Source organism: Kogia breviceps, chromosome 3 (genome assembly GCF_026419965.1).
Source record: "Kogia breviceps isolate mKogBre1 chromosome 3, mKogBre1 haplotype 1, whole genome shotgun sequence".
Classification (NCBI taxonomy): domain Eukaryota; kingdom Metazoa; phylum Chordata; class Mammalia; order Artiodactyla; family Physeteridae; genus Kogia; species Kogia breviceps.
Window position 1 is genome coordinate 64,638,912 of NC_081312.1, and position 25,780 is coordinate 64,664,691.

At 43.3% G+C, this 25,780-nt stretch overlaps 1 protein-coding gene across 1 annotated transcript in view; it reads left to right on the forward strand.

Moving 5' to 3' along the window:
* Positions 1-25,780, forward strand: part of EAPP (E2F associated phosphoprotein) — a 70,778-nt gene that overhangs the window by 42,686 nt on the left and 2,312 nt on the right. Inside the window, exon 7 of the transcript XR_010839578.1 lies at positions 10,464-10,601. The gene's annotated coding sequence lies outside the window, so the exon portion shown is untranslated. The remainder of the gene's footprint in view (positions 1-10,463; positions 10,602-25,780) is intronic.

The following is a 25,780-nucleotide window of genomic DNA, read 5'->3' on the forward strand; positions in this document are numbered from 1 at the left end:
CAGGGATTGAAACTGGGGCCAAGATAGTGAAAGCACCAAGTCCTAACCACTGGACTGCCAGAGAATTCCCAACTTCTTTTTTCTCTTAATTGTAATTTTTACATAATTATAGATTCACAGGAAGTTGTAAAAATAGTAGAGAGTTTCATGTACTCTTCACCCCGTTTCCCAATGGTTCTATCTTACATAGGTATAGTACAATATCAAAACCAGGAAGTGGACATTGGTACAATGCATTTATATAGTTCTGTGCCATTTTATCAAATGTACAGATTCCTATAGCCATCACTGCAATCAAGATACAGAACTATTCCATTACTGCAAAGCTCTCCCGCATGCTACCCCTTTATAAAAGTATCTACCTGGCATTCCACTATTATTTCTAGCCCCTGGTAATTAATAATCTGTTCTCCACATCTGTAACTTTATCATTTTGAGGAATTTATTTAAATGAACTTATACAGTATGTGGTCTTTTTTAAAAAAAATTAACATCTTTATGGGAGTATAATTGCTTTACAATGGTGTGTTAGTTTCTGCTTTACAACAAAATGAATCAGCTGTACATATACATATATCCCCATATCTCCTCCCTCTTGTATCTCCCTCCCACCCTCCCTTTCCCACCCCTCTAGGTGGTCACAAAGCACCCAGCTGATCTCCCTGTGCTATGCGGCTGCTTCCCACTAGCTATCTATTTTCCATTTGGTAGTATATATAAGTCCATGCCACTCTCTCACTTTGTCCCAGCTTACCCTTCCCTCTCCCTGTGTCCTCAAGTCCATTCTTTACATCTGAGTCTTTATTCCTGTCCTGCCCCTGGGTTCTTCAGAGCCTTTTGTTGTTGTTGTTGTTGTTGTTGTTGTATGCGGGCCTCTCACTGCTGTGGCCTCTCCCGTTGCGGAGCACAGGCTCCGGACGCACAGGCTCAGCGGCCATGGCTCATGGGCCCAGCCGCTCTGCGGCATGTGGGATCCTCCTGGACCGGGGCACGAACCCGAGTCCCCAGCATCGGCAGGTGGACCCCCAACCACTGCACCACCAGGGAAGCCCCAGAGCCTTTTTTAAAAATAAAGATTCCATATATATATGTGTTAGCATATGGTATTTGTTTTCCTCTTTCTGACTTACTTCACTCTGTATGACAGTCTTTAGGTCCATCCATCTTACTACAAATAACTCAATTTCGTTTCTTTTTATGGCTGAGTAATATCCCATTGTATATATGTGCCACATCTTTATCCATTCATCTGTTGATGGACACTTAGGTTGCTTCCATGTCCTGGCTATTGTAAATAGAGCTGCAATGAACATTGTGGTACATGACTCTTTTTGAATTATGGTTTTCTCAGGGTATATGCCCAGTAGTGGGATTGCTGGGTCGTACAGTAGTTCTATTTTTAGTTTTTTATGGAACCTCTATTCTATTTTCCATAGTGGCTGTGTCAATTTACATTCCCACCACAGTGTGTGGTCTTTTGAGAATAGTTTTTTTTTTCCCACTCAGTATAATGCCCTGAGATCCATCCAAATTTTTGAATGTGTCAATAGGTCATTCCTTGTTCATTGCTGAGTAGTATTCCATTTTTTCTATGTGATACAGTTTGTTTAGTCATTCAGCTATTGAAGGAGCAATTGCTTTTTAATAAAAAGGCAAATGCCCACTTTAATCATAATTCTGAATTGCTTTTTTTGTGTTAACATCTGTGTTTTTACAAAGCACAATAAACTAGGCTAGGTATTGTTAATTTTTAATGGTTAACAAGGTTTGAGACATATATAAATGATGTCTATATATGATATAAATTATAGTTATAACTAGCAGATGATTAAAATTCACACCGTAACTCTATTTATTCATGATAAATTTAGATCTACCTAAAAAAGATATTACCTGGCATTATAGTAGGGCTAACTAAGTACCTGAGAAGCACTTGCTATATTATTGATTTAATACAAAGTGATTGTTTAAACAGACACACAGACACATGCACACATAGGCATTCACATAGCTTTCCTCCATGCCTTAAATAGAAGTGCTGATCTCTCAATTTCACTGTATTTCTGTTTCAGCAGATGTTGTGTTCTATAGGAATATGCTTGAAATTGTTGTAAAACATTGTACCAGTTATCAAGACTTAATACAAACATTCACATGTAGTCTGCTGCTCTTGCCACTACTTCCTGATGCTGCTGGTGGAATCTTTTGACTTCTTGCTTTTAGCTACAGGGCTGAATATTTGTAATGGTTTCCTTATAGGCTCTGAAATGAGAGAAACACTTTTTGGTGTGAGTTGATTATTTTATTGGCTGCTATAGCAGCCCCATCTACTGGTATCTTCAAAGTATTACATTTTAATTTAGGTGGGTTCTTTTTTGCTGGGGATTTTCCTTCACTTAAAACAAACTTTCCTTCATTTTTACTCAGTGAGTTCTTCATCATTTTCCTCACTCTCACTGAAGTCGGATCACTAACACTGGGTCTAGTGCTTCCTCTCAAAAGAACGTTCCTCTGGGCTTCCCTGGTGGCGCAGTGGTTGAGAATCCGCCTGCCAATGCAGGAGACACGGGTTCGTGCCCTGGTCCGGGAAGATCCCACATGCCGCGGAGCAACTAAGCCCGTGAGCCATGGCCGCTAGGCCTGCGCGTCCGGAGCCTGTGCTCCGCAACGGGAGAGGCCACAACAGTGAGAGGCCCGCATACCGCAAAAAAAAAAAAAAAAAAAAAAAAAAAAAAAAAAAAGAATGTTCCTCTGTTTTACTCAAGCATTAACCATCATGCAAATCATCTTCAGTAAGTTCATCCAAATTCAAATAATCACTAATTGTGCTACAATTAGAGAAATGGGAAAGCTTATTCATTGTTTTTGTTTTAGTACTGCCACATTTTTCAATTCCTTTACCCTGAAACCCCTGCACACCAGTGGAGTCTGTTGATGGTTCCTTCACTGGTAGTACGGATGTAACTTTTAAATCTCTCTGGTAGAGCTTGTTGTTTAAGGATGGAGTTTTCACTTGAAGTGGAGCATCTTCAGATTTAAAATTTTGAACTTAGTTTTTGTTTGGATTATGTTTGGATTTTTTAAGGTACAGTTAAACAATATCATTATCATGGTCTCTGTTAGGGTGCCCAAACTTTAGTAAGTGTCTGGTCTAGGTTGCTTTTTCTGGTGCTCCTTGCCAGTGGAGTAAGATAAGAAAAATAAATTAGGGAATTCCCTGGCTGTCCAGTGGTTAGGACAAGGCACTTTCACTGCTGGGGACCAGGTTCCATCCCTGGTTGGGGAACTAAGATCCCATAATCCACGAGGCTTGGCCAAAAAAAAAAAAAAGTATAAGGATTGGAAAGGAAAAAAGAAATGTCATTGTTCATAGATGATAGAGTTCTCTACCTAAAAAAGCCCAGACAGGTTTTCAGGAATATGAGAATTTAGCAAGATGACTGAATATAAGATTGATGTATAAAAAAATAGGTTGGCTTTAAATGGGTGAGTTGTATGGTATGTGGATTATATATCTCTACATCTGCTATATTAAAAAAAATCTGGTATTTTCCTTTAGATGGGAAGTGGAGCCATCCCTGATGTCAGTACAAGCCTGGGAACTGCAGATACTCAGTCGCACAGTCCCCACTCATGAAAGCTCACCAACCCTAACTGATTTTAAAAAATACAAGAGCTGTGTTGAGATATAATTCACACAGTGTACAATTTTCCCATTTAAAGCCAATTAATTTTTATTATTTATTTATTTATTTGGCTGTGCCTTGTCTTAGTTGTGGCACTCGGATCTTCATTGTGGCATGCAGGGTCTTTAGTTGCAGCATGTGGGCCTCTTAGTTGTGGCATGTGAACTCTTAGTTGCGGACTTCTTAGTTGCAGCGTGCATGTGGGATCTAGTTCCCTGACAAGGGATCGAACCTGGGCCTCCTGCATTGGGAGTGCAGAGTCTTACCCACTGGACCACTAGCGAAGTCTCCCTGAATGCTATCCTTTGAAAAGCCTGCTTACAAGTTTGGCCCTGGCTGACATCTGGAAATTAAGAATCTGGGGAGGGTTTCAACCACCCTAACTGATAGAAATAGCTCACTGTGCCTAAACTGTTTGTATAAACAATGTGGTTTATGCTAAACACCTGCTTTCCTCCTGGGAGTCTGGAATTTTGGTACTGCTAGACCAAGGGTGCCTACGTGACCAGGCCCAAATAAAAACCTTGGGAGCAGGGTCTCTAATGAGCTTCTCTGGTAGAGAACATTTCACACGTGTTGTCACAACTTGTTACTGGGGGAATTAAGTGTGTCCTGGTGACCCCACTGGGAGAGGACTCTTGGTAGCTTGTGTCTGGTTTTCTTTGGACTTTGCCCATTTGCCTTTTTCCTTTGCCGATTTTGCTTTGTACCCTTTCACTGTAATAAATCATAGCCATGAATGTGACTACATGCTGAGTCCTGTGAGTCCTCCTAATGAATCATTGAAACTGGGGGTGGTCTTGGGAACCTCTCCCCTGACCAAATTATAGGTGTTTTTTTTTAATAGACTGAATTTTTTAAGAGCAGTTCTAGGTTCAAATGATAGTTTTTATATGTCGCTGGAGTTGTTTTGCATATTTTAATGTTTTTATAGCTTTATTAAAGTATAAACATATACAATAAAATGCATATTAAAATGTACAGTTTTATTAATTTTGATATATGTATATACCCATGAAACCATCACCACAGTCAAGATATTGAGCATATCTATCACCCTCATAGTTATCTCATGCCCCTTGGTAATCCATCTCTTCCTCCACACCCCCTCACCCCAGATAACCACTAATCTATCATTATAATTTGCATTTTCCATAATTTTATATAAATAGAATCATGCAGTATATACTCTTTGCATGACTTCAGTCACTCAGACTACTTATTTGGAGATTCATCCATGTTGTTGCATATTATAGATAGTTGTTCCTTTTTATTGCTGAGTAGTATACTATTGCATGAACTTCATATGGATTATACTACAATTTATTTATCACCTGTTGATAGACATTTGGATTGTTTCCAATTATTGGCCATCACAAGTAAAACTGCTATAAACGTTGATATACATGTCTTTGTAGGGGCACATACCTTCATTTCTCTTTGGTAAACATTTTGGGGTAGGATGGTTAGGTTGTGTGGTTGGTATATGTATCACTTTTTGAGAAACTTCCAAACTATTTTCAAAAGTGATGGCAGCACTTTGCATCCTACCAGCAGTGTATTAAGAGTTCCAACTGGTGCACATCAACAGCATTTGGTATAGTCTGTCTTTTTATTTTTTAAGTCTGTCTTTTTTTTTGGCTGCAGCTCATGGCTTGTGGGATCTTAGTTCCTCCACCAGGATCAGGGATTGAAACTGGGGCCATAGCAGGCAGTGAAAGTGCTGTATCCTAACCACTGGGCCACCAGGGAAGTCCCTAGTCTGTCTTTTTAATTGTAGCCATTCAATTGGGTGTGTAGAGATTTCTCATTATGGTTTCAGTTTGCATTTCCCTATCAACTAGTTGATGTTGATCACCTTTTCTTATGCTTATTTGCCATCTTTGGTGAACTGTCTATTTTAAAATTGGGTCTATTTGTTGGGTATGTATTTTGCAAATATTTTGTCTCAGTCTGTGGCTTGCCTTTTCATTTTAGTTAACAGAGCAAAAGTTTTACATTTTGATGAGGTCCAACTTATCAGTGTTTTCTTTTTATGTCATGTTTAAGAAATCTTTGCAAAACCCAAGGTCACTAAGATTTTCTCCTATTTTCCTCTACAAGTTTTTTTTTTTTTTTGGCTGCACTGGGTCTTTGTTGTGGGCTTCTCTAGTTGTGGTGCACGGGCTCTAGAGTGTTCGAACTCAGTAGTTGTGGCTCCAGGTGTGGGTTTAGTTGCCCCATGGCATGTGGGATCTTGGTCCCCCGACCAGGGATTGAGCAGCATCCCCTGCATTGGAAGGCAGATTCTTAACCACTAGACCACCAGCGAAGTCCCTTCATGTACAAGTTTTATACTTTAGGGACTTCCCTGATGGTCCAGTGATTAAGACTCTGCTCCTCTACTGCGGGGGGCACAGGTTCGATACCTGGTTGGGAAACTAAGATCCCACGTGCCATGCAGCACGGCCAAAAATAATAAAAGTACAAGTTTTACACTTTAAGTTCCTACATTCAGGTCTGTGATCCGTCTTAAGTCAGTTTTTGTATGTGATGTGGGATAAAGGTTGAGTGTGTTTTTTTGTTTTTTTTTGTATATAGCTACCCAATAGTGTTCCTGCACCATTTGTTGAAAAGATTATCCTTCCCATTGAATTGCCTTGGTAACTTTGTTGAAAATGAAATGATTATATATGTGTAGGTCTGTTTCTTGACTATTCTGTTTCATTGAAATATAGGTCTATATTTATGCTAATACCACATTGTCTTAATTACTATAGCTTTATAATAAGCTTTGAAATCAGGTAGTAGAATGCCTCTAGTTTTGTTATTTTTGAAGTTGTTTCAGCTATCCTAGGCCCTTTGTGTTTCTATATAAATTTTAGAATCAGATTGTCAATTTTAATTTTTCTACCTATGTTCTCAAGTGATGTTGTCCAGTACTTGTCCTTTCTTAGCTGTTCTTATATGTCTCTAGGATCAAGGTTATATCCTGTCATAGAACAAGGTGGGGAGAATTCTATTTTTCTGTGCTCTGAAAGATTTTGTATAAGATTGTGATGATTTGTTCTTTCAAAATTTGGTTTAACTCACCTGTAGACATGCAAACCTTCAGGTCCCACTCCAGGCCATGGGGGGTGGGACCCAGCCATCTTCTTTTTTTTTTCTAAATAATTATTTATTTTTGGCTGCATTGGGTTTTTTTCCTGTGCGTGGTCTTTCTCTAGTTGCGGTGAGCAGGGGCTACTCTTCGTTGCAGTGTGCGGGCTTCTCATTGCGGTGGCCTGTCCTGTTGCAGAGCATGGGCTCCAGGCACGCAGACTTCAGTAGTTGTGACATGTGGGCTCAGTAGTTGTGGCTCGAGGGCATACTTGTTCCACAGCACATGGGATCCTTCCTGACCAGGGATCGAACCCATGTCCCCTGCATTGGCAGCCAGATTCTCAACCACTGCGCCACCAGGGAAGCCCTGTTTCTTTTAAGACAACGAAAAAACAAGCCAGAGAACATTTGAACATTTATCCTAATAGGTACTTGCTACTATCTTTCCCCTGCTTTTGGTCCCTGTTTTTGGTCAGGTGGGGTGTGTTGCTGTTACTTCTAGGACCGGAACAACCCCAGCCCAAACACACTCATGGTGTGGAATTTTGGTTTGGGGCTTATCTGTGCCAGCCATGGCCTAGTTGTTTTTTCTCTTGATCCTATTTCTCAGCCAGGGCTGAGGGCTAGCTGCATCACAAAGCTGTGGGAGTGGTTTCGGAAGCTGCAGTATTGCTTCACCTACAGTGGTATTGTGAAGGTCATTGGCAAATACTTACAGATGATTCATCTGTACAGGGGATGGAAATACCTTGAGCTAAGGCCAAGGTTGATGTTGGGGGCTGGGGGGGCAGGTTGTAAGGATCACAGATCCAAGGACTGCGGAGGACATTATAAAGGCCTGAGCTGGGGTGCTTGGGGTCTAGGATCAGGTTCGTTCACAATCATATCTATCAATCTTTTTTTTTTTTTACTAGTCCTGCTTTTGGGATTATGCCTAGGACACATTCTCCCTTTCCCCCCTATTTATACATCTTTTATCTGTTTTTTTATTTTTCAAGTATCTCATTGTCCACTTGGAATTTATTTTGGCTTTAAATTGTATTTAATGTGTAAATTTGGAGGACACTAACATTTCATAATACAGTGTTTCCCATCTACTACATCTCTTCATTGTTAAAATCTTTCTGTTTTGGGGACTTCCCTGGTGGTCCAGTGCCTAAGACTTCACACTCCCAATGCAGGGGAATTGGGTACCATCTAGATCCCACATGCCGCAACCAAGAGATCACATGCCGCGACTAAAGATCCCGCACGCTGCAACTAAGACTTGGCTCAGCCAGATAAATAAATAAATAATAAATATTAAAAAAAATCTTTCAGCTTTTGTAACTTTGTCAAATTTACCACATATTTTCAAAGTTTACACCTAGGTATTTTTGTTTGTACTATTGCAAATTGTATCTTTTGTCCATTATATTTTCGAACAGGTAATAGTTGGAGGAAAGCCATTGATTGTTGTAAGCAATTGCTGTATTTTATAACTCACTACCGTGCTGAACTTGGAGTTCTGATAGTTTTTCAGGTGATTTTCTTGGGTTTTCCTCTTCTCACCTGCAGGCAGTCCTTCTCCATTGCTGTGCAGGATATTGTACTGCCCTGTTCCTCTGTGAACACGCTCTCTCTTTGTTGCCTTTTTACTTATTTTCCTCTAGACCTTTTCATTCTCCAAGTTTCAGTCCTTCAGCCATTCAGTGCATAGTCTCTTCCTTAGAAAGTTCATCCACTATTTTTTTTTTTTTTTTTTTTTTTTGCGGTACGGTGCCTCTCACCGCTGTGGCGTTTCCCATTGCAGAACACAGGCTCCAGACGCGCAGGCTCAGCGGCCGTGGCTCACGGGCCCAGCCGCTCCGCGGCATGCGGGATCCTCCCGGACCGGGGCACGAACCCGTGTCCCCTGCATCGGCAGGCGGACTCTCAACCACTTCACCACCAGGGAAGCCCATCTTTTTTGGTTTTTTTCCATCTTCCTTTCAAATGTCCCCTACTGGGCTTCCCTGGTGGTTGAGAGTCCGCCTGCCGATGCAGGGGACACGGGTTCGTGCCCCGGTCCGGGAGGATCCCGCATGCCGCGGAGCGGCTGGGCCCGTGAGCCACGGCCGCTGAGCCTGCGCGTCTGGAGCCTGTGTTCTGCAATGGGAAACGCCACAGCGGTGAGAGGCCCGCGTACCACACACACACACAAATGTCTCCTACTATCTATGATTTTCCTCTAGGCACACTGAGTCCAGGTCATTTCCATCCCTTTTGGACCATTACAACCACCTGCCAACTGGTTTTCTTGCTCCCAGTCTCCCCTTCATTCATTAGTTCAACATTAACTGAGCTCCTCTCTGCCTGGGATTGTGTCAGGTGCTAGGAATTTACAGACGGGGCCTGCTCTCAACGAGTTGAGATGAGTGGGGGAAAACAGGTAAACAAACAATCACAATATTGTGTGGTGTCGGCCATGGCACAAATGTAACACCAGGTGCCACCAGAGTATAGAAAAGGAAGGACTCGGGACAGCTCTGGAGAGGAGGAAGTGTTTGAGCTGAGTCTTACACGATTGGTATGAATTGGCCAGGAATTCAGCCCTCTGAGGTTGTTGACTCTGTTAGATCAAACTCTTCTTTGGGAAAGTTTTTTCTCTGAAGACAAATTTTCCATATATCTTATTTATTTATTTATTTATTTGAGGTAGACTTCAAGACTCTTTAAGTGCAGTTATCACATTTCAATCATTGTAATTCAAGCGTGGAATCAAATTTCAAGCTAACAAATGGGTAGATGTACTAAGAAACTAAACCTCAGGTACAAATCCTTCCCTCTGCCACAGCTGTAGAGTCATATCCCAAATACTATCTAGACTGTTACGATGTGATTCTGGAAATCAACAAGGCTCTCATAGATTATGATGCTGTCTTAGCCCATCCACAGACCAGTAATGTGACAAAGTCAGGTTTATTAACCCATTAAAATGAGGGAGGCTACTCACCAGAGGACCAAACAAAGTATAGAGTTAATACAGGACCTGAGGGACTTCCCTGGTGGTCCAGTGGTTAAGACTCCACGCTCCAAATGCAGGGGGCCGGGGTTCGATCCCTGGTCAGGGAACTAGATTCTGCATATCATAACCAAGACCCCTCACGTCACAACTAAGACCTAGATCAGCCAAATAAATAAAAAATTTTTAAAAATACAAGATGTGAGGGAATGGTGGAGATAAAATTTAAAAGAAGCAGTGACAGGCTGAAAGCAAAACAGGGCTCATGTGGTCAGTGTCAGGTTTAAACTGTTGAACTGAGCTCAGAGAGATGTTTCCTTGGAAGGTAAAAGTTTAGGTGTGGAATGTTGTGTCCACAATTCCTTTTCTGAAGCTTAACACCTGGGTTGTAAATCAAGTCTGCTTCTCTGTGTCAAAGTGACTTGGTTTCTCAATCGGGAATGGAATGTTTCATTTTTATGGATATAATTTCAAATAGGAAAGTTTCTGATAATCTATGATTTTAGAGAACAAAAGCTTTCAGTGAGTTAAGAAAGCAGGAGTCATGCAAAGAAGGGTGTTATTTTAATACTTTACAGCTGTAATGTGTCACGGGGAGAGATGCTTTTCTTGTTATTTTGCAGCTGCCTTTAACTGTATCTGTTATTCTAGCCTGGGTAATGGCAAGGCAGATTTTAAATTTTCTCAGTCCTACCAAATTTTGACTTTTTCAGTGCTCACATCACAGGAAGGCAGGATCTGTCGGCAAAAGGCAGAGAGGGGTCTGACGAAGACGAGTGCTCCTCTGTGAAGCCTGTGGTTGATAGGCCTCCACGCTTCCGGCCTCAGCTGCTTACCTCTGTAAAAGAATGGTATGTAATCATCCGTTATGAATCTGGGCTGTGAGCTTCTTGAGTACTGGGCCTTTCAAAGATTCCCTTTGTCCTCCCAGTTCTGGCACACAGTGTTGAATGAACTCACAGATGAGTCATCAGGGTTGCTTACCCCTAAGTTTTTACTGATCTGCCACTCTTTCAACACATCCAAGGTAAGCGCCAGCAGTCACCTAAGCGGTGTGTCCCTAGAGTCCCAAGGACTGTAAAAGTGCTTTTGACTCTCGGTGTTGCTTGCTCAGTGAAGGATGGCAGGGGAGGTTATTTGCGTATGTGTCAAAATCCAATGACTTCACACAGAGCCTTAAGTCATGTTCTGAGCTTCTTGCAGAATCCCTGGCCCAGCCTTTACAAACAAGGCCTCTTCTTTAGCTGTACAGGTGTAGTAGCGAAGCTCCCTCCAGGCATAGGCTGTCATGGGAAAGTGAGATGATCCTTTTCTGGAAGATCCTTAAAAAAAAATGCAAACAGGTATGCAACAGTCATGGATTTTTCAACTCACAGAGTTTAAAAGGAGCCGTCTCATATTTAAATGAACTCTTAGCCTCAAACTAACTTCATTGGTGTGTAATCCATCTGTGTTGTCATAGGAGTAGCTCACATGAAGCTCTTTAAAGGCTTTCAAGTTAAATCAGTTTTTCTTGGGTTTTCAGTTGCCCAGTGCTTGACCCGGGATTCCTATGCACGCGCAGAAATGTCAGCTTTTACAGGGTCTCTAGGTGCTAGGGCCACAGTGATTTCCTTTCTCCTTCTACTGTAGTAAGCTGCTTTCTAAAGTAACTTCAGGGGCTTCCCTGGTGGCGCAGTGGTTGAGAGTCCGCCTGCTGATGCAGGGGATGCGGGTTCGTGCCCCAGTCCGGGAGGATCCCACATGCCGTGGAGCAGCTGGGCCCGTGAGCCATGGTCGCTGAGCCTGTGCTCCGCAACGGGGGAGGCCACAACAGTGAGAGGCCCGCGTACTGCAAAAAAAAAAAAAAAAAAAAGTAACTTCGGCTTCTGGTTTAGAATTATTTTATTGAATCAAATATAGCAGTCCCTGCTTATTAACCATCTGTATCCACAATGTAACCATGATATACCAGTTGCCAGGTAGTTTTCCACTATATAAAAATATGAGAAATAATTCATAGGGAGAATCATTATCAAAATATAGCTTGTGCCTTCAGTAGCTTCTACCTGGAGATCTCAAGAGAACTCTACACAGATGATCCAGACTAGCACAGAAGGTACCTTTTGCCAGTGTGTCTTGAATAAAAGAATGGTCTTCATCTTTAGGTAATGCATAAAGCTTTGCTCTTTATCACTGCAAATCTTAGAATTTTTTAATTTTAATTTTTATCAAGCTAATATATAACTGTTTTAAGAATAAAATAGTATTAAAATAAAACAAAATCAGTGTTTCCCTCCCCTAGCCACGTTGCTACTACGCAGAGGCAATTCCTTCTAATGTAATTGTTTTTTCTGGTGTTCACCTCTATCTAAATAAGATTCTTTTTTTTTTTTTTTTTTTTTTTTGCGGTACTCGGGCCTCTCACTGTTGTGGCCTCTCCCGTTGTGGAGCACAGGCTCCGGACGCGCAGGCTCAGCGGCCATGGCTCACGGGCCCAGCCCGCTCCCTGGCACTTGGGATCTTCCTGGACCGGGGCATGAACCTGTATCCCCTGCATCGGCAGGCGGACTCTCAACCACTGCGCCACCAGGGAAGCCCTACCATGGATTCTTGACTCATCAACCTTAGATCACGGTGTTTACTTTCTCTCTGGTCAGCAAGGACCTAGAGCTCTCTCATATCCTGCCACCTCTCAATATGAATGTAGCGCAGCCTTTATTTTTAAAGTCAACATTAAATGATTACATTATTATGCCTAAACTAAGCAGTGTAGGATGGTTACAGTTCCTTTCTTCTACATTGTATTTTTCCTGGAGGTAAAATTTGCCTTTACTTCCTGTTTCCTGCAGGGTTGGGAGAAAGGGAAAGTCGCTTGGCTTTCAGGGTTGGTGATGACACCTGGTGCCAAACAGCTTCTTTTTTTTTAAATTTTTTAAAAATAAATTTATTTATTTATTTTTGGCTGCGGGGGTCTTTATTGCTGTGCATGGGCTTTTTCTAGTTGCAGCGAGCGGGGTCTACTCTTCGTGGCAGTCCGCGGGCTTCTCACTGCAGTGGCTTCTCTTGTTGCGGAACACGAGCTCTAGGAGCACGGGCTTCAGTAGTTGTGGTGCGCGGGCTTCAGTAGTTGTGGCTCGCGGGCTCTAGAGTGCAGGCTCAGTATTTGTGGCACACGGGCTTAGTTGCTCCAGGGCATGTGGGATCTTCCTGGACCAGAGATAGAACCCGTGTCCCCTGCACTGGCAGGCGGATTCTTAACCACTGCGCCATCAGGGAAACCCCCCAAACAGCTTCTTAGCCAGCCTTTTAACCAATTCTCTTGTCCCCAGCCTCTCCTGTCACTCCCTTAGCCCTCCAGCAGAACCCAGGATCCCCAGTTCCTGACGTGGCCCCAAATTCTCATCTTTGGCTTTTCCTGTGTACAGGATACAAAGAGAAATGACTGAACTGAGGAAATCATCGTGTTGGAAATATTTCAAGATTTTAAATACTGAATACAGGACTGATTGCTATATCTTATATTGCTATATCCTAGTTCAGAACCTCATCATCTACTACCTGAACTACATTTCACGAGTTATACCCTGTTTAACCCTAGGGTCTTACTGAGTATTAATAGATGTTCTACAACCACCATCACAACAAAGATGCTTTGGTCAGATGAGTTTGGGATACACTGGGTTGTGCAAAGTTAGGTTTTTACTGCAGGACATCTAAGAGCACCTAATAAGCTAATATGCATTATGACTCCCCAAGAAGACTGTCCTCCCCCACCTTTCTTTTGAGAATACCAGTGTTCCTTGGAACATGTTGGGCAACCCTGAACTTGGTCATTTCAATAACTACCTAAGGGGGTTTTCCTTGTCTCCAGTCTCTTTTATCCTAAACCGGTGATTTACATTGTTGCCACACTTTTCTTTCTAACTCACAAAGCTAATCTTGGCACTTCAGTTCTCAGAAAGCTTCCCCATTTTCATGAAAAATACAGTCCATCCTCAAGATCCTCAAGATCCTTCATGTTTCGGCCCCAACAGATTTTCCTACCCACTCCTCCAACCTTTCCTCACGCACCTGCACGTTTCAGCCAAATCAATCAAGAGTTTTACCTCAGGCTCACAGAGTAACTGCAAAGTCCTGTTCCTGCTCTTCCTTCACCCAGAATGTTCTGTCATTACTTCTCATCATCCTCCACAAAGGCCTCCCTGATCCACTTCCTTCCCTGGGCACCACACACATTGGAATGTAAGTCACTCCCTCCCCTGTGCTCCACCCTTTTGTCTGTGAATCTGTTAGACTTAGTGCATTCAGCCTTGTAGCTTGTTGTCTCACTGGTGGAATCTAAGACCCCTCAGGACAAGACAATGTCTTTTTCATTTCATAATTCTAGCATGTGTCTTGTATTGGGTAAATATTCAATGAAAGCTTGTTAAAAAAAATTAGAAACAGAAGCACTCTTTGGAGATCTAACCTGAAACAGTAAGAGATAGCTATATTAATATTATTGAGGAGTTGATTTCTCAATTTCTAGGTTATCTGGCACGTTATCAATTTCCCCCCATCTTTTCAGCATCTTCGTCTCTTGCAGATATCAGGGTAAAAGGAAACTGACAGTGAGATTACTGTAAGATTTTCTGTATTTATTTAGTAATTAAAAAATGAATATTTAATTGGAAAAAAGGTTGAACTTGGGGTTTTAGGTTCCATTAATTTTATTCATGTATTCCTACCCCTCACTGGCAAAAGTAATCAAAATCTAATTTCATGTTACTAGATCTTTTGTTTATTAAGCCACTGAAATCCTAGCTCCAGACTCTTTCTCTTTGATACTTTAAACTGGGAGAGCATTGTGACACTGAGGCCTAAAATGAAACTGAGATTAGGTAGAGTTTATCTTTTAAAATCTGAGTGTCCTAAATGAAAACACCCACAAAATCAAACACTAATTGCTACTCAGATCAACATGGTTAACTTTGAAGTAGAAAATTCATTAGGAAGAAAGGTTTTATACTAATTCAAAATGAAAAAAACAGTAGTTTGTTTGTCCTATAGGAAGCTTGTATAGTCAGTCAGTCCAGGCTGCTTACTTCCCAGCACTGAGGAGATGTGGGCGGCAAGAGGATGGGCCTCCTGGTCAGTCTTGGAAGCTTGGGCTCCAGACACATACATTCAATGCACCACCTGGTTTCTCTATCTTGATGTCTCATTGGCACCTCAAACCCACCGTGGCCACTCAGCTCCCCTGCTGTCTCCTCTCACCTCTGCGTACTTTACCTGGATAACTTCCTTTTTTTTTTTTTGGCTGCACTGCACAGCATGCGGGATTTTAGTTCCCTGACTAGGGGTCGAACCTGTGCCCCCTGCAGTGGAAGCATGGAGTCTTAACCACTGGACCACCAGGGAAGTCCCTGGATAACATCTATTTATCTTTCATGCTTCACCTCTATTTATTCAACAAATACTGACTGAATGTCTGATAGGTGCTTAAATGTCCCATCCTCAGGGAAGCCTTGTCTGATGTCACAGATCAGGTTAAGGAGCTCCTGTTATCAGGTAAACCATGTTCTTCCCATTAGAGCACTTATCACCGTGGAAGTTACATAATTAAAAAATATGTCTATCCCACTAGAATTAATATCCATAAGAGCAGAGATAATGTCTAATTATCACTGTGTCCCAGTGCCTAGAATAGTGCTTGGTACATAGTAGGTGCTCAATAAATGTTTGCAGAGTGCACAGACATAAAGGGATTTAATGGAATTGCTTATAATCTAGTTGAAGAAAGACAACATTTTCACATGCAACAGATGTTTACAAAGCAATGTTAACAAGGAAGTGGTTAGAATATATGAGTTTTGAAGTCCTGTTCTGTCTGGATACTCTATGATTCTTAACCTCACATTCAAGTTACTGTAGAGCACTCTGTACATTTTGGGGTAATGCAAAGCAAGGGCATGTTCAGAGTTGGCTGTGGTTAATTCAGGAATATTTCCTAATCCAAATTTAGTATATGTGCTGCCAAACATTTTCCTAATCCAAAGAGATGAATTTAAAGCTCAACTTAAAGCAGAGTTTCTCAGTCTGGGTATACTGTTGACCTTCTGGGGCCAGGTAATTCTTTGTGTTGGGGGCTGTCCTATGCATTATAGGATATTTAGCAGCGTCCCTGGACTCTACCCATTAGATGCCAGGAGCAACTCTTAGGTGTTTTTTGTTTGTTCTTTTGTATTTTAATTAATTAATTTTTTTTATACAGCAGGTTCTTATTAGTTATCTATTTTATACATATTAGTGTATATATGTCAATCCCAATCTTCCAGTTCATCCCTCCCCACACCCCATTTTCCCCACTTGGTGTTCATATGTTTGTTCTCTACATCTGTGTCTCTATTTCTGCCTTGCAAACTGGTTCATCTGTACCATTTTTCTAGATTCCACATATAGCAGCCCTTGGTTCTGACAACGAAAATGTCTCCAGATATTGCCAAATATTCCCTGGGTAGCAAAATCACCCCTGGATGAGAGCCACTGATTGATAGGAAGAGAATACATTGGATTGCCTGAGGGAGAAGATTTCTAGAGGATGGCATTCATGGAGTCTCTAAGTTGGGAATGAACAAATCATGCCTAGGAAAATGTCAAGATTCTCTTGGTTGGAATGGGAAGTACCAGGATAGAAAGTTGGTCAAGTTGAGGAAGAGAGCTGAATTCTGTTCATGAAGGGTTGTTTGGGGGCATTGATGTAAGTTTGAAAAATGCAAGTTCTGTGGAAGTAATAAGTAATGAAAGTCAAGGGCAGCCTGAGCTCCTTGGGGAATGGGTGGTGTTCCTCTCTGGGCTGGGTGCCTCCTGCCTGGGTCTTTCATCAGAACAGTTACAGTTACATCCAGGGGACATGTCTCAGACTAGAGTGAGTACTCCTCAGGGTCAGGGCATGGGGTGGGGGGAACACTCACAGGGCCTGTGCAGCACATTGATGATGTTCATTGAATGAACTCTTAGATGGGCTGACCTGAGAAGGAGGAAGGAAAAAGCCGACAGAGAAGGCAAAAGTCTTCTAGTTTGTTGGTTTGATGTATCTCTTATTAAGTACTTAGAATGATATCAGTACATCAGACATTTGCTTTTTTTTTGCTAGTCATCAAATTTTTATACTTTCTGATTTCTATCTTTACTTCAGGCTGGAACAAGAAGAGGAAGGTGATCATTTCTGTCTTAATTAGTCACAACTATTAGGTGTTTAAGTATGATACATTTTAGATATCTTTCAAAATCAGGAGATGATATCACTGAAACCTTTGTATTAAAAATAAAATCAAAACATGCCTTTCCTCCTACAACATCCAGTGTAATTATAACATGCCACTATTTAAAAAAAATAAATTTATTTACTTATTTTTGGCTGTGTTGGGTCTGTTGCTGTGCACGGGCTTTCTCTAGTTGCAGTGAGCGAGGGCTTCTCTTCGTTGAGGTGTGTGGGCTTCTCATTGTGGTGGCTTCTCTTGCTGTGGAGCACGGGCTCTAGGCATGCAGGCTTCAGTAGTTGCGGCACATAGACTCAGTAGTTGTGGCTCATGGTCTCTAGAGCACAGGCTCAGTAGTTGTGGCACATGGACTTATTTGCTCCATGGCATGTGGGATCCTCCGGACCAGAGATTGAACCCGTGTCCCCTGCACTGGCAGGCGGATTCTCAACCACTGCGCCACCAGGAAAGCCCCGCCACTATTTTTAAAAATAATTTTTTTTTGGCCATGCCACACCATGCAGTTTGCAGGACCTTAATTCCCCAACCAGGGAGTGAACCCGGGCCCTCGGCAGTAAAAGAGCAGAGTCCTAACCACTGGACCACCAGGGAATTCCCTAAAAATAACTTTTAAAAATTAATTTTATTCTTTTTTTTTTTTTTTTTCAGTGCTTGGGCCTCTCACTGTTGTGGCCTCTCCCATTGTGGAGCACAGGCTCTGGACGCGTAGGCTCAGCAGCCATGGCTCACGGGCCCAGCCGCTCTGCAGCATGTGGTATCTTCCCGGACCGGGGCACGAACCCATGTCCCCTGCATCGGCAGGCGGACTCTCAAGCACTGGGCCACCAGGGAAGCCCCACTTGCATCTTTTTTGATGAGGGTCTGTTAAGCTCCCATTTTTATTTCTTTTATATGGTTAATTTTTTATTGGAGTATAGTTGATTTACAATGTTGTGTTAGTTTCTACTGTACAGCAAAGTGAGTCAGTTATACATATACATATATCCACTCTTTTTAGATTCTATTACCACATAGGTCATTACAGAGTACTGAATAGAGTTTCTTATGTTATTCAGTAGGTTCTTATTAGTTATATATTTTATATATAGTAGTGTGTATATGTCAATCACAACCTCCCAATTTATCCCTTCCCCCATTTCCCCCCTTGGTAATCATAAGTTTGTTTTCTACATCTTGACTCAATTTCTGTTTTGTTAATAGGTTCATTTGTACCATTTTTTTAGATTCCACATATAAGCGATATCATATGATATTTGTCTTTCTCTGTCTGACTTACTTCACTCAGTATGACTCTAGGTCCATCCATGTCGCTGCAAATGGCATTATTTTGTTCTTTTTATGGCTGAGTAATATTCCATTGTATATATGTACCACATCTTCTTGATCCATTCATCTGTCAATGCACATTTAGGTTGCTTTCATGTCCTGGCTATTGTAAATAGTGCTGCAATGAACACTGGGGTGCATGTATCCTTTCAAATTATGGTTTTCTCTGGATATATGCCCGGGAGTGGGATTGCTGGATCATGTGGTACTCTATTTTTAGTTTTTTTTTTGGCCACACTGTGGCAGCATGTGGAACTTCCCATGCACCCTGCAGTGGAAGAGCAGAGGCTTAACCACTGGACCACCAGGGGCGTCCTATTTTTAGTTTTTTAAGGAGTCTCCATACTATGCTCCCCTTTCTTATTTTTGAATTTTGGGAGAAAGATTGATTGATTGATTTTTTTTCCTTGTATTACTCTGCTTATCTAAAAACGTTGAGAGAATTCTGACAGGTCTTCAGAGTGTGTTGACACTGGTTGAATTTCAGTATTATTACTCGGCCAGCATAAAGATTTGTTTTAGGAGAGTATCAGAGACTCCAATTCCTAGAACTTGTTAGGGCAATGTCATGTAATCAATCCAGCTTTTATTATACATATAATTTATAAAATTATAATGAGATAACATGTAATGTGACATAATGATACAGGGCAGCGGCTCCTGAATCCCTGGCCTGTGTGATATATGTTCCAGATGGGATTGGAATTCAGCAGTAGGAAGCATGGAGTTCTAGCATTAATGACAGAAAACACTAATTAGTTTTTTCTTTTTCTTTTTTTTTTTTTTTGTGGCACGCGGGCCTCTCACTGTTGTGGCCTCTCCCGTTATGGAGCACAGGCTCCGGACGCGCAGGCTCAGCGGCCATGGCTCACGGGCACAGCCGCTCCGCGGCATGTGGGATCTTCCCCGACCGGGGCACGAACCCGCGTCCCCTGCATCGGCAGGCGGACTCTCAACCACTGCGCCACCAGGGAAGCCCACTAATTAGTTTTAATGAGTAGATGTGAAATTTAAGCACATAGTTGGAAACCACCTCCACCTTAAGTTTTGGATGAGCTCTTCCAGAACCTTAAGTTGATATAATTATGTCTAGAATAAATAGCAGAGTTCAAAACTTACTTGACATAATTTTCAAAGTCATACAAGGGAGGTTATTTTACCTTACCAAATGATTATTTTGTAGAATTCTGCCTCGTAGGTAAACTGCTGATCAGTTCAAATATCTCCCTAAAGTAGCCAAATCTCCTGCGTATGAATTTTAGACTTGAAAAGTTCAGCACCCTAAAACTGATGATCACCTGTCAGAACGATTCACTTTTCACAGCAAAGTTTGGGGTTTTAAAAAAATATTTATTTATGTTCCATATTGGTTTTTTTTGCTGTGTTGGGTCCCAGTTGGTGGTACACGAGATCTTTGTTGAGGCATGCGGGATCTTTTTCATTAGGTGTGCAGTCTGCTTAGGTTTCTCTCCAGTTGCGGCATGCAGGTTTTCTCTCTCTAGTTGTGGCGCACAGGCTCCAGGGTGTGTGGGATCTGTAGTTGTGGCGCGTGGGCTCCAGAGTGCGTGGGCTCTGTAGTTTGCAGCAGGCAGTCTCTCTTGTTGAGGTGTGCGAGCTCAATAGTTGTGGCACGCAGGTTTAGTTGCCCCGCAGCATGTGGGATCTTAGTTCCCTGACCAGGGATTGAACCTGCGTTCTCTGCATTGGAAGGCGGATTCTTAATCACTGGACCACCAGGAGAGTCCCCACAGCAAAGTTTTAAGATAAATTATATTTCTATAGAGGTTATTAAAAAGGCTACAAAGAATGACACCACGGACATGACCAGCTATTTATTTACAACTTAAAGGAAACTAAACATGAAATCACTCTTGTATTTGTACTTGGAAAGCAGACTGAGTTAGAGGAAGTAGGAGCTTTTAATCTGAGGCTTAAGTGGGGCCTCTAGTTTACATTCATTTGCTAAAGAGACAAGCAGGTTTGCAGCTGTGGGTAGCTGAAAGGGTACCTTTGGCTCTTGCTCTTGGATCTACCTGCAGGGCCCCACCCTTCCAGCCAGACGCTGCTCCCTGCCTTCCTCTTCTCCCAGCAGCCTATGTGCCTCCGCCTCCCCAGACTTCTCTGCTTCCCCAGCCTCCTTGCCTCCCCAGCCTCAGACTTCTCTATGAGCAGTCTCCTCTATGGCTGCTGGTGCAGGAATATCATGAGAACTTAGTGGGCAGGATGAATAACGTGTTTTCCTTGCCATTACGTGTGGCTCCTTAAAGCGTGGCTCTGGGTGACACGCCCTGCCACTCCTACAGCCCCTGGCGAACGAGGCACTCACAGCAGTTTTAAACCTAATTGTAACATTCTTTCCATGGGACACAAGGACATGTTTCTCATTAGACCATAGACTCTGAGGGCAGTGGCCATGTTGCATTGGGCTTTCTGTAACCCAGCCTTGGCACAGCTGCCATACTGTGGGCGGTCGGGGAGTGGATTGGTGAACTCCTAGGCCATTTTAACTGAAAAGATGATTCAAGTGAAAACTTTCAGGATGCAAACAACATGGGATAGTTTCTTGAAAATCTGTCACCCTTTTCTCATAGGCTGCAAGTATATTCAGGATGAAAGTTTTCAAGTAGGAATAGGCAGTGGTAGCTGATAAGCCAAGTTTGGATGACAACATCCAGCTCATTATCTTGATAAGAATTAGATGATGGGGACTTCCCTGGTGGCACAGTGGTTAAGAATCCACTGCCAATGCAGGGGACAGGGGTTCGAGCCCTGGTCCCTGAGGATCCCACATGCCTCAGAGCAACTAAGCCCGTGCACCACAACTACTGAGCCTGCGCTCTACAGCCTGCGAGTTACAACTGCTGAGCCTGTGCGACACAGCTACGGAAGCCCGTGCGCCTAGAGCCCATGCTCTGCAACAAGAGAAGCCACCACAATGAGAAACCTGCACACTGCAATGAGGAGTAGCCCCCGCTCGCTGCAACTAGAGAAAACCCACGTGCAGCAATGAAGACCCAACGCAGCCCCCCACCCCCCAAAAAAAGAGTGAGATTATGGGCAGATTTTACCAAAGGAGGCAAATCTAAGATACTTGGGAGAATGACTCCATATCACTTAGGCAGGGAAATCAGGACTGGGGAGAAGACAAGACAATTAAAACTGGTACATGGTTTCTGGCCTGGAGTTCAAAGTACTTTTCACCATTAATAGAGATAAGAAAAGTGAGTTTGGGGTACAAGATTAGTTTGGACTTGAATATGTCTTTGAACTCCAGTGTCCATAATTACTAAATAGGGATTGTACTTGCTCTCATTTCTGAGGAAATGAGATAATGGATGTGAGAGCACTTTGAAATTTGAAAGCTGGGAAGGATCAATTATGTAACAATAACTTTTATTCTCATTTTAATTATATTTAGACATATTCTGCCAGCAGAGACTCGTGATATTTGGAATCCAAAGGGAAGGTGGCGTGCATGAGTGGAGAGAGCTACAGGGGCCAGCAAGTTTTTAGGGATGGGGAAGAAAAAAGGGTTGAATCAAAGGAGTAGTGAGAAATCCAGGACAGGGTTGGATAGTGAGGGGTGGTAGAAACCAAGACTATGGAGAATTTTTAGAAGCTGGAAATGTTCAACAGTGTCAAATGCTGCAGAGAGGTTGAGTGAGAGGATGATAAAACTCCATTGAGTCTGGTAAACTTGAGTAAATGGTTTCAGGAGGGGGTTGAGGTAGAACCCAGACTTCATGTGTTTTGAAGTGGCTGGGACTAGGTATTAAGGTCCTGGAGGAGAGGAGGTGGCAGCTGTGGGTATCACCACAACTATAGGAGCTTAGTGGCAAAAGGAAGACAGTTTTTTGTTTGTTTGTTTGTTTTGCGGTACATGGGCCTCTCACTGTTGCGGCCTCTCCCGTTGTGGAGTACAGGCTCCGGACGCGTAGGCTCAGCGGCCATGGCTCACGGGCCCAGCCGCTCCGCTGCATGCGGGATCTTCCTGGACCGGGGCAAGAACCCGTGTCCCCTGCATCGGCAGGCGGACTCTCAACCACTGCGCCACCAGGGAAGCCCAAGGAAGACAGTTTGATAATTTTTTTTTATACTCTCATTTCAAAAAGGATTTGAAGGGTAGAGTAGGGGCAGAAAGATTGGCTGAGAATGTATTGAGGGTGCAGGGAAGTATGGGGGGAGAGAGAGGAGGTTCTTGAGGAGCTGGACAAAGGGTGACATTCAGTCTAAGCAGAGGGAGTGGCTTTACAGATTAGAGAGAACCCTTTGGAGGCTGGGTGGAAATGGGAGGGTCTCAGAGTATTGGCAGAGCAGTGTAGGGGCCACTCAGGAGAACAGAGTGAGAGAGAATTGCAGAGAAGTTGGGCAGTTAGGAAGACAAGCTCTGAAACTGTGCTGGGAAGGAGAGCTAGCTAGTTAGCAAATGTTTCTGGTGGTACAAAACACATACAAAAATTTTCAAATACAGATGTTCATTTGTCATATTCAGTTAAGAACTATTCACTTTCATACGAATCTAAATAGATAGGAAGGAACTAGATCTTTAATAAATGCTGGTTGAATTAAGTTACTTTCATTATATGTCAGTCAGGCGTTGATCTTACTCATGAATACAGATACATGGTTGGGCATGGATGTGCGTGTGTGTGATTCTTGTAAAGATGCTGCAGTGTGCATTGTTTTCTTTCACACTTAGACCTAATTGTGCCGCTCACTTTTTACCTAGGACTCCTCTTTGCAGAAGCTGGAAGCCCTGAGCTGATATGTTTCCCCCTCCCCTTCCCCTGTCTGGGCAGGAGCCTGAGGTGGGCAGTGTGCATGGGCTATTGGTCACTTTTATCAACTGCATGACCTGCTACCCCAGAACTGAGCTTTGCTGAGGCCTAAAATGACTTCTTACTAACATGAAATTGAAAGACAGGCTGTGAATGAGCAAAGGTCCAGGCTTGCTGATTGGACTGCAGTCAGTGGTCGCCCCTTAGCCCTGGACACCACTTGGGGCCTGCCGTGTCCACAATGATGTTTCTGGAAGCCAGATCTGGAGGTCAGCCTAGTCCATGTTGTCATTAGCACTACCTCACTAAGGTACCAATGTCCCACCTTCCCATTCTGCTCTGGCATTTCCTTCATCTAGACACATCCTTGCACCGAGCCCTCCCTGCTGACCCTCTCTTGGGCCAGACTCTCCCTTCCCATATAAACAAAGTCTCCTCTACTGTTGACCTCATGGTGGATGGTCTGCATACCCCCTGCCCCCTGAGGAAGGGCCCATCTCCTCCCACCATGGCGCTGTGGGCAAGGCAGGTTGGCCTTCTTCTTGTCTCCATTACTGCATCCTAAGCAAGACCGCATGCCACCGGGCTTTGCCCCCTCTGTTCCACTTCTCTCTGGAGCTTTCTCAGTGCTCCATGAAGACTATGACATTTGGTCTGCGGACTTTTCCTCTCAACCCTTAGTCCTGCCACCATCCTAGATAACTTCAACTTTCATGTGGCCAGCCCTGCCAACACTATTGGCAACGATGGTCCCTTACTTCTCCACCCCACTCTGGCTGTCTGTTCCATGGTCACAACCTGTGCCCATCCTTGCCTTGGACTGGCCTGTCTTTGTGATCTCAAACTTTGGCAGTATATCCGTGGTTATTCTCCTCTAGGACAGAAGCTCTCCCACTCATGTACTCCTGCAGTTCCCAACCTTGCACAGCTCTTTTTTTTTTTTTTAAAATTTATTTTTGGCTGTGTTGGGTCTTCGTTGCTGTGCATGGGCTCTCTCTAGTTGTGGCAAGCGGGGGCTACACTTCATTGTGGTGCGTGGACTTCTCACTGCGTTGGCTTCTCTTGTTGCAAAGCATGGGCTCTAGGTACACAGGCTTCAGTAGTTGTGGCACGCAGGCTCAGTAGTTGTGGCACGCGTGTTCTAGAGAGCAGGCTCAGTAGTTGTGGCGCACAGGCTTAGTTGCTCCACGGCATGTAGGATATTCCCAGACCGGGGCTCGAATCCGTGTCCCCTGCATCGGCAGGCGGATTCTTCACCACTGTGCCACCAGGGAAGCCCTTGCACAGCTCTTGACGATTCCATTTTTACTTTTCTGCATTTACTTCCATCTCTGATCCAATTCTCACAGCCGTTATTTCAATGATTCTCTTCCCACCAACCTTCTTGCTTCCTTGTCTCTCCCTTGTACTCAGCCAGCAAGACTCCACCCTGGAGCAAGCCTCCTAATTCATCCTCTCCAGTTCCATACATGGGTCCTGTGGATTGATGGTGAAATTGATATGCTTTTTCTGCCTGATGATCCCTACACAGCTTTAGGCAGTCTCCCCCACTCCCCCTTTTCCTTTTCCAACTGTCCAGGTCAACATCTTGCTCACTCTGAACAGAAGGCCTTACTTCCTTACAGGGACTGAGGCTGTAAAGTAGGGAGTGCTTTAACTTACTCTTCTATGTTTATGTCCATCCGGCTCCCATCTTCTTATCCTTCCCCTCTTAGGAAAAGAGCTACCGATTCCTGTTTATTAAGGCTTTAGATCTGGCCTCCCCATCCCACCATTTGCACCTGTATTTTTACTCTAAGCTCATAAACTTGCTCACACTTTCCCCATCTGAAAATCAAACCAAACAAAAAACTCTTATCACCACCCCCCCTTCCTGCAAAGATAAGGCTGATCAGCTCTCTTGTTTTCTTACCTCCCACTCCCTCTCTAATCCGGTTTCTGCCCTTATCACTCCACAGTGAATGAATCATCAGCTGAACCCCATGTGGACAAAACAAACTGGCACTTCCCTTCCTCCTTTCCCTGTCCTCCCTGAGCCATTTGATTTACTGGCTGTCCCTTCCTCCCTTGGCTTTGCCCATTTGTCTAATCCTCCTTGCTGTCAAATCTGTTAGTTCCTTCTGAGTGCCCTTTATTGGCTCCCTTTGGACTCTCATCCCCTAAATGCAGTGTTGCTGGGTTTATTCTGTGCTCTGCTTTCCCCACTCTGGCTGCTTTCCCTGGCTGACCCCGTCTGCAGTCATGGCTTCAATTACCAATGCTGATTGAAAATTCACCTGCCTCTAGCTCCTGTTCAGGCTTCTCTGAAGTTCCAGACCCTCATGCCCAACTGTCCCTTGGACATCTTCACTTAAATTGTCCCTCAGGTACCTCAGACTCAGCCTCTTCCTAACAGAATTCATATCTTTTCAGCCAGACTTCTTCTCCTGGATTCTTTGTGAATATTGTCGTTATCCAGGATCCCGACCACTTTTCACCATTCCTAGTCAGTCATCAACTTTAGAGAGATGGAGGGATTTATGTTCACTGGAATCCCGGGGAAGCTGAGGGATGGAGATTGGCTTGGCAGGGCTGCTTTCCTGAAGAGATGCAGTGGATTGGGGGGCTACAGACAGCAGGGAGGACTACATGGTAGGAATGGCACTTAGAGAGCTGGCCCAGTGAGCGAAGGGTAGCTATGGG